Here is a 9,354-nt window from a genome sequence, read left to right on the forward strand (position 1 = left end):
CTCTCGGGCCGCCGCCGGGGCTCCTGCAAGGGAAGAAAAAAAGGGTGAGACTACGCCCGCCAAGAGGAGAGATAGAAGCCCCGAATTTCCCTAAAGAACCACATAATCAGAGTATCAGGGGAAAGATCACTGGAAATTGGAGTTTTTGTAGTGGTGGCGGCGATGGAGGAGCCGAGGCGGGATGAGGAAGGATGAATTCGGTCTTACATATTAAAATGCAGGTATTACCACTGGAATGGAACAGTTTATCTTACTCCGCGCTGACGACCTTCCCGTAAGTCCCTTCGTCAGAGAGAGTAGGGCAATGCGATGCGAGGAGGTCCTGCGACTGAGCGGCGGGGTGGCCTTCTTATCACTGAAGGGCCTCCCGAGTAGCACAAGCTAGTTGGGAAGGGAATAAGGAAAGCGACGAATGTTGTTCCCGCATCTCGACACAGGCACCGACAATCACCCAACAAGGGAGTCTCGGCACAAGCAATGCAGCCAGACAGCACACAACACAAGCCCACAAAGGATGTTGTTCGTCTTTCACTCCTAATTAGGGTTCGGGCTGACCAGGACTTTCGGGACTATGAAACTAATGACACCAGGTTAATAAATTATACTGATCGCCTGCTTTTTCGACGCTAATGAGGAGTGGAACATTACACTGCTCAGCCGTTTTTCCTCTTTTCCTTGATCTTCAAAGGCTGTGCAGCACTCCCTCCTCCCTCCCTCCTCCTCCCCGACAAGCCTCAAGTTACCCTCAGCCACTGCCGCCAGGCCGCCCTCACGCTGTGTACCCAAGACTATTTCCTCCTTTGAACTTCACCCGAAAGCATAATTAAGGCGTCAGCTCATTATGCGCCGACAGGTATCTATGTGACGCCGCCTCTCCACAGCCCCGAGCCTGAACAAACACAGGCGTCCCTCGGCCGTGTTAACTCCCCACCCGAGGATCCTTCCCGTCCTCGCGGCTACTAATGGCAGTTTTCGCGGCGCAAAAATACCCTCAAGAAAAATACAGCTCAAGATTTTCTCTCAAAGATCAATTCAGTAACAGGAAAACAGACTCCTAGTGAGTGAAGCAAATTATTTCAGAGATGTATTTTGAAAGAAGAAAAATCTCTCTCTCTCTCTCTCTCTCTATATATATATATATATATATATATATATATATATATATATATATATATATATATATATATATATATATATATATATATATATAAGCGTGACTGTACGGAAAGCTCAAATGAGAAAAGAGTTAAGCAGATAAGGCAACAAATACTAGTAATTTTCATAAAAATAATATTGATGTGAAAATAATAACAATAATAATAATAATAATAATAATAATAATAATAATAATAATAATAATAATAATAATAATAATAATAATAATAATAATAATAATAATAATAATAATTGATAATAATAAAAATAATACAAAAGGAGGAGGAGGAGGAGGAGGAGGAGGAGGAAGAGGAGGAGGAGGACGACGACGACGACAACTTTATGAGGGAGGAGGAGGAGGCGAAAGAAAAACAAGACGAAAAAGAGAAATAAAAGAAGAAGAAGAAACAAGAGAAAGAAGAAGAAGAAGAAGAAGAAGAAGAAGAAGAAGAAGAAGAAGAAGAAGAAGGTCAGAAATAGAGGGATAGAAGGATAATGAGAGTGCGTGAAGCTTTTTTTTCTGGGGTAAAATAATTTATACAAAACAAAAAAAATCATGTTTTGATATATGCAATACCACAAAACATGTTGGCCATATTGGGACCCTGAATAACATTTCCTATAGCATCCAGTTTAGCAAGCATAATGTTGGCATTGATGTTTGCAGTAAAGTTACAACATAATCATCTTGTGTGATAGCAGAATCTTGGCAGCTACAGTAGTTTCGTTATAGGAAAGACATTAGACTTTTATAACTCAAAGTTTCCACACTTACATAAAATGCACAGTACTGCTGAGAATACCGGACTTGCATATACTGTATGGTTAGCAGGACGTTTTCCATGATACACGACAAGTTGAGATAAAACCTCTTGATATATTGGATTTGACTGTCATATCATATCAATGTATAATGTGAATGAATCTATATTCTGACTAAATATATAGAGCGTGGTTTTTAAAGAAGAGATTTCCGCATTTACACGTGAAGACTCTAATGAACAATTCTTGATATTGGGCGCAATAAATGCTTTTATGGTGCACCGGAAAAATGTTTTTGTGTGTGTATTCCACATCCAGTTTGTTATTTTCTACAGACTCTCGCAAAAAAATTCTGACCGACAAAAATGCTTTGATAAACCCTGTGCATGCATGCACGCATGTGTGTGTGTGTGTGTGTGTGTGTGTTTACTTCAATCTATCTAACTATACACTCTTGATGTATATCTCTATTTACCTTTTCTTCACACACACACACACACACACACACACACACACACACACACACACACACACACACGAAAATATATATAAATATATATATATATATAAATATATATATATATATATATATATATATATATATATATATATATATATATATACACAAACTTATTTATGTATTGTCATATCAGTTTATTCATTACATAATTTATTTCGAGTTTCCTTTAACCTAAAGTATCGAGATTTCGCATAAAGAATAAAATTCACACAATATACACCACAGGAATATTACACAACATTAGTGACATATTCAAGGGTATCGTTAAATAGTTGCATGAGGAAAATATCCAGGCATTATTTCATATGTGTTTATTTTCCTTCATTTTTTTTTTACATTTTTCTTACTGCAAAACTTGAATTATTATCATATCGGAGAAGTCCATCACGTCCTCGAGGAGGATGTTGCTATGTGCTGGTGACGAGCCGGCAACCCCTCCAAGACACCACACCACACCACACCACGCTGCACCACACCACACACCACGCCACACCACACCACACACCACGCCACACCACACCACGCTGCACCACAGCACATATATTACTACTACGCTACGGCAGCAGAGAACCCCACACCCAACTTCCCCACATCCCACATTGATCCATGCTACGCCATCAACACCACACAACGCCGCACCACAACACGGAAACGCCAGCACACCACAACCACCATGCTAGCCCACCACACCAGTACCATACCACATGGGGCCATACCACAGCTCATAAGCACTCCAAGACTCCCTAACACATCAATACAAAACACCAAATCAACTTCACACATTAGAACCAACATCACACATTATATTGCCGCCCACTACAACTTACAATACCACTTACATGACTAACAACACATTATTATATTGCATTACATCATCTACTATACACCAATACCACACCACACCACATCACACCACCACCATCACCCCCTTCTCTTGCATCACCATCACCAACACCAGCACTAGTAAAACCACATTCCCTCACGCGATCACATCCACCACCATGTCGAGTTTATGAATAAGACAGTTTATATAAATTTTCTGATGCCGTTCCGCTAGTCATCATCCCTCTGAGGTAGACAGGTATAAGGGTGTAACTCAAACGGCTCTCGTGCATACATACCTATACATATACGTACATACACCCATGATAAAGAAATAAATGAAAAAAATACATAACTAAATTAATGAAGAAATAAATGTATGTGTATAATGCGAATACACACACTCACACACACACACACACACACACACACACACACACACACACACACACACACACACACACACACACACACACACAATAGCCGGGTTGCGTGTGCCGTACTCAAGCAGCACAACAATCGCCTTATAATGTCCAAATCCCACTCGTTAGAAACCTTAGGAATATCGACGCCATTTCCGCCGCTAGTCGTCATTGGCCGCCGTTATATTACCGTTTACCTGCGTGCCTCTCATTTGTCTTGATTACAGGTGTGATGGCGCACTATTGGCACGCCTCGTCTGGCACTCAGGTGTAGCGGGGATTATTAATATCGCGATGCGCGGATAATGTAAACAGGACGGCGGTGACGGACAAGACGATGGGCGGTGAGGTGGTGTGAGGGAATTGAATCGTCGTGTGTCCGGTGATGCAACACAACATTCTGCCTCCCGCTGACTGGGAATTGTATTGACGTCCTCGTAAATAAGGCTTTGGAAGGTAAATTAATCGCATTTCCCGTCGTACGACAATAATTAGATCTAATAGCACGCGTTGAAGGACCACTTTTTTATTATGAAGAGTAGATGTGTGAAGATAGACGGAAGGCATAATTCATGGCAAATTTCCTGCATGGTGTTCTAATGTCGCACGGCGTGGCTGGCAAACACGAGCCGCGTGAAGGCCTCCCGGCAGCAACAGTTAACATGTTGGTCGATAACTCCCACGCGTTTCGCAAATCAATATTATCTCTTTGATGTGGGTCACGGGATATTTTTCCCCGTATTGATTTAGGTGCAAGAAATTATCAAGCCTCGGAATGCGACATAGCACCAACAATCCTATTGATAATTTATATTTTTAGATAGGTGTTTAATCTTCCCGCACAATATAATAAACGAACACGAGAAAATACAATTTTCCTTGAGTAATTCTAAAAGAAAAATGTTAGGACTGTAAATATATCAGAAATATTGATTTTCCAAGAAGCAACATGTAAGACACGCAGTAAATAAAAAAAATGTCAATATTATGTAACGCAGCCTTGCCTCACGCCCCCACACCGGCACAACGCCCGCGTTGCAACGATCCCGTAAACACACACACGTGGACACCGAGGCACACGTACATACAGACACAGATACAGACATCTTGAAGCTCTCACGACCTTCAGAACCTCACCTTCGTGCGATCATGCTTTGCTGAGGCATTAAAACACGAGCAGCTTGCAGGGCGGGTGGGGCTGGAAGCGGCCGGCGGCGGCGGATAAACACGCAGCCAGCCGCCAGGTTTCCCCCAGCGCCGCCCCGACACAGCTGCTCACGTTTTGTCCCTTAGTACGGGTAATTCTAGAAGGGAGACACGCTACAGAGGTGCACCCGAGGCAGGAACAGCACTAGAAGGTTGCAGGCGGCGTGGCGACAGATGCTTAGGCCCCGGGACCAAGAGACACAGGCGAGCCAACACCCGGAGCGTTATCGCGGCCAGACTGGACCTACACGCACAGTGAGAGCTAGAGATCGCAAGTAATAGAATCTGCTCGAGTCTTATTAGCTTGTACGCTGCCCGCTTAAGGTTAAACATACGCCCTGCCATGTAGTGAGTGACCAGCTGACGCATGCCGCTGTCACACACACAGCACCGAAAACTTACGTCACTCACCTCATGGACTGTATGAACTGAGGAAGTATACGCAACATGCACGACTGGCTAACGATACTTTTGTTTTCTCGCCGCCTCACAGTGCCTCCATATCTGTAGTCTTTTGTTCTCCGGCCTTGAAGGGTGGTCACACCAAGCTTATCAAGAGCCAGGCTTGTGGAAAACTGAATCACGCCCACACCTGCTCGCCTCGCCCACATTATAATGAACGACAATGAAATCGATGGTCATTGTACACAATACTAATCATTCCCTCACTAAATCCCTCAGAAACATGCAAAACAATAACGTAAATCGTCGGAGGAAAACGAAAACATACTAAACAGCCGAGGAAAAACGCGCCGCAATATTGAAAATGCCGCCACAGGAAGGGTTGGCGAGGGCCGAGCAGGGCGAGCAGCCCGCCATTACGGAGAACCTCGGCCCAGCCCTCGCCCCAGCCACCCACCTCCTCCAAACTCGCTTTTTTCGGCCTCCCGGGACACTTTGGCCTTTCACAGCCACTCTGGGCATCAGTTGCACCCACTAGACACCGATATGGCACCGGAAAAAGGTCTGACTTACCTGATTTTTTGTATTTTGGCACAACTCTGATAAAGCGAGCACAGTACGCCCAGAGAGACTCAAGATGGCGCCGAGGCAGGCAGAGGACGGCTCCCCTACAAGAGGGGTGGGGCTACCCTGGCCTTTATGATAATAATAATTATTTCATGAATACCTCCTTCCTTCGTACCATGTTCCCTTGACATTTTGGTCCTCGTGCATTACGCTTTCTTAATTGTTACGTGTCAATGCTCGAGTAGAAATGCGGAGAGTCAGGGATTATCATTGCTTGTAAATAATGCAGCAGCTGAGTCGAGATGCCTCTGCCGTATCCTCATAGAAGGCCGCTATGAAGTAATGAATCAGCGATATTATACATAAGGCAGCACTTGCTGGATCCTCTCTCCGCAAACTGGCACATCAAACATCTTTCTGAGGCTGCATCACTTCCCTTCCTCTCCCTCTTTCTCTCTCTTTCTCTTCCTCTCTCACTTTCATCTCGGACACACCTGTTTGGGCTATCAGCGTTATTTATCCTTATATTCCATTCATGATTAACAGTTTTATATGTACCTTAAATATTTTTTTCTGATTATCGAGAGGTTCGACACTGACACACTGCTCTATCATACAAGACACGCGGTATATGTGCTGAGAGGATGAAGAGATACAATTGCAAGACTGAGGTGGCCGGAGCCTCTGACGTATGAGCTTCGCGTGATTACTGGAGATGAGGAGCACCTGAGTTCAAGGTTATCATGCGGACTGGGTTTAGAACTCGTCTCTAAAATTGGCTTCCAGCTTCCAGTGGTCAGAGCGAGCCCTTAGTGTGTTATGACGAGATGGTAGGCAGGAGCGCGCAGAGCAAAGACAGGGCGGGTTTATCCTATTCAGATCCAGGTCTTTACGGCCGTGCTCTTGGTGCTCTATTCCTATGTCTTTGTGAGACTTATTTTTTACTTTTGGTGAGTCACCGTTCTAAAATTTCGAAGCAATATGGCCATTCTCATTATCATTCACGCTCCAGTGGATACACTTTTTTCTTTACAGACACACACACACACACACACACATATATATATATATATATATATATATATATATATATATATATATATATATATATATATATATATATATATATATATATATATATATATATATATATATATATATATATATATATATATATATATATATATATATATATATATAGATATAGATATACATATATATATATATATAGATATACATAGATAGATATATATAGATACAGATATATATATATATATATATATATATGTGTGTGTGTGTGTGTGTGTGTGTGTGTGTGTGTGTGTGTGTGTGTGTGTATATATATATATATATATATATATATATATATATATATATATATATATATATATATGTGTGTGTATATATATATATATATATATATATATATATATATATATATATATATCTATATATATATATACACACACACACACACACACACACACACACATAAATACATATGTGTGTGTATGTGTGTGTTTGTTGTTAGTTTTTGTTTTTTGTTTGTTTGTGCGTGGGTTATGTAATGCTGCGTGAAGAACATCCTAACAGCATTAGAGTATCCTTTTGATAAGCAGAGAAAGACAGCGGGATTATAAGCTATATTTTAAGCTTTATTGACTTGATTATTTAATTCGGCAACTTAGTTTTTTTTTTATTGCCACTAAATTAATCTTGACCAAACTGTAATTGTAATGATGATAATAACTATATATTATACTCAAACTAAATTTTTCAGAGATATAAAACATGTTCATGCAGCTACGACTTAACCATCCTAGCTCTCCTTTGCACAAGTATTGCCACGTGCACACCAGGCGAGGGAAAAACTGCCGCACACAACACAGCAGTGAATGGGCGTGTCTGTATCAGCTAAAAAACAAATCTAATTATTTCCAAGCAAGTGCGGCGGCGGCGGCTTCTCAGGTTGGCGCCATCGGCTTCCGCCCGCCGCCCGACCGGCCGTTCCGGCGTGCATCACCGTAGTGTAAGGGACACCAGGCCAGCTGTATCTTACTGGCACCCGTTTATAGGAGCTTAAAAAAAAACTCCTAATGGCGTGTGAAGGAAGTAGGAGGCCGGGGTCGAGGCTACAAGGAGAAGCGGGCTTGCACTAAATGAATTCATGCGATCCTTGTATTGTGCCTCCAAGGGCCGCCGCCCCACACCGGTGTCGTGCCGCGGGCTCCGGTGTGCTACGTATTACTGACAATCGTCATCCGAACAACTCTTGTATGCTTAGCTGGGATGGCGGAGTTCGTGCGAACATTCTATACCCCCACGCATGCTCTCTTCTCTTTGCTACATTAACGAACCTCTGACGTACAGACGTAAATTATCAGTTATGGCGAGCGATGCTTCTTGCAGCCGCTGTGTGGACTATTGTTGCAGCTGCATACCGGTGCGGGCTAACGAGCCACAGGTGTACTCATAATTGTCATCAGCCGCCGACGGGCACCAATATATGGCTTTCCCGTTAGCTCAGCTGACTCCTCGGCGGGCGGGGCGCACCGGCGGGGCTGCGCCTCACCGCCCGCCGCTGCCTTCCTTGTGAGGACGTTGAACAAAAAGTGCCGGGCCGCATGATTATGTAAGCTTTGGGAACTCGAAAATTACGGTGCGGAACAACTGTGTGAGAAAATATAAAAAAATATCTCATCCGAGATGTATGAATAAAATTACTGCCAAATAATTATATTGTATCCATAAAAAATCAGAGACTGAAGGTTTTCAATGACATATTTCAATAAGAAATAAAAACAGTAGTTGGATTATAGAAACGTTACACATCAAGGTAATTAATTACCCACAAGATAACATTTTCACGATGTTTATTGTTAACAAAAAAAACAGTAAAAAAATATTCCCCAGTTACAAATGTTATAAAGGATCTCGATAAATGTACATTAAAATCTAAGGAGTGTGTAAGTAAAGCCGGTTGTGTCATTTATACAAAATAATCAACAATAAACTTTGATCTGAACAAAAATTTCACTAACTAGATAAATAAGTAGATAGACACTCAATCTCTCTCTCTCTCTCTCTCTATATATATATATATATATATATATATATATATATATATATATATATATATATATATATATATATATATTAATGACTATACACAGGCAGACAAACTAAGAGAGACAATAATAGTTTTTTTTTTAAATGAAGGAAAATAACTAACGAAAAATAATATACGCCATTTTCTTCTTTCAGTAAAGATCAGCTAACGTCTTTTTTCGTTGCTTATTGAAACTCTAACAGTTTCAGGGTACGTAAATGCTGTAGTAATAGTCATGTATACAAAACTATAGAAAAACAATTAACTCAATCATAATTATCAACTGAATAGTACTAAGTAAAATAAGTGACAAATTAAGACTTTTCATAATTATTTCTAAGACGTTTACTTTCAACGTTTTTTTAAGACTTGGGATAGGAAGAAAATGA

The sequence above is a fragment of the Eriocheir sinensis genome, chromosome 39 (genome assembly GCF_024679095.1).
Source record: "Eriocheir sinensis breed Jianghai 21 chromosome 39, ASM2467909v1, whole genome shotgun sequence".
Lineage (NCBI taxonomy): Eukaryota > Metazoa > Arthropoda > Malacostraca > Decapoda > Varunidae > Eriocheir > Eriocheir sinensis.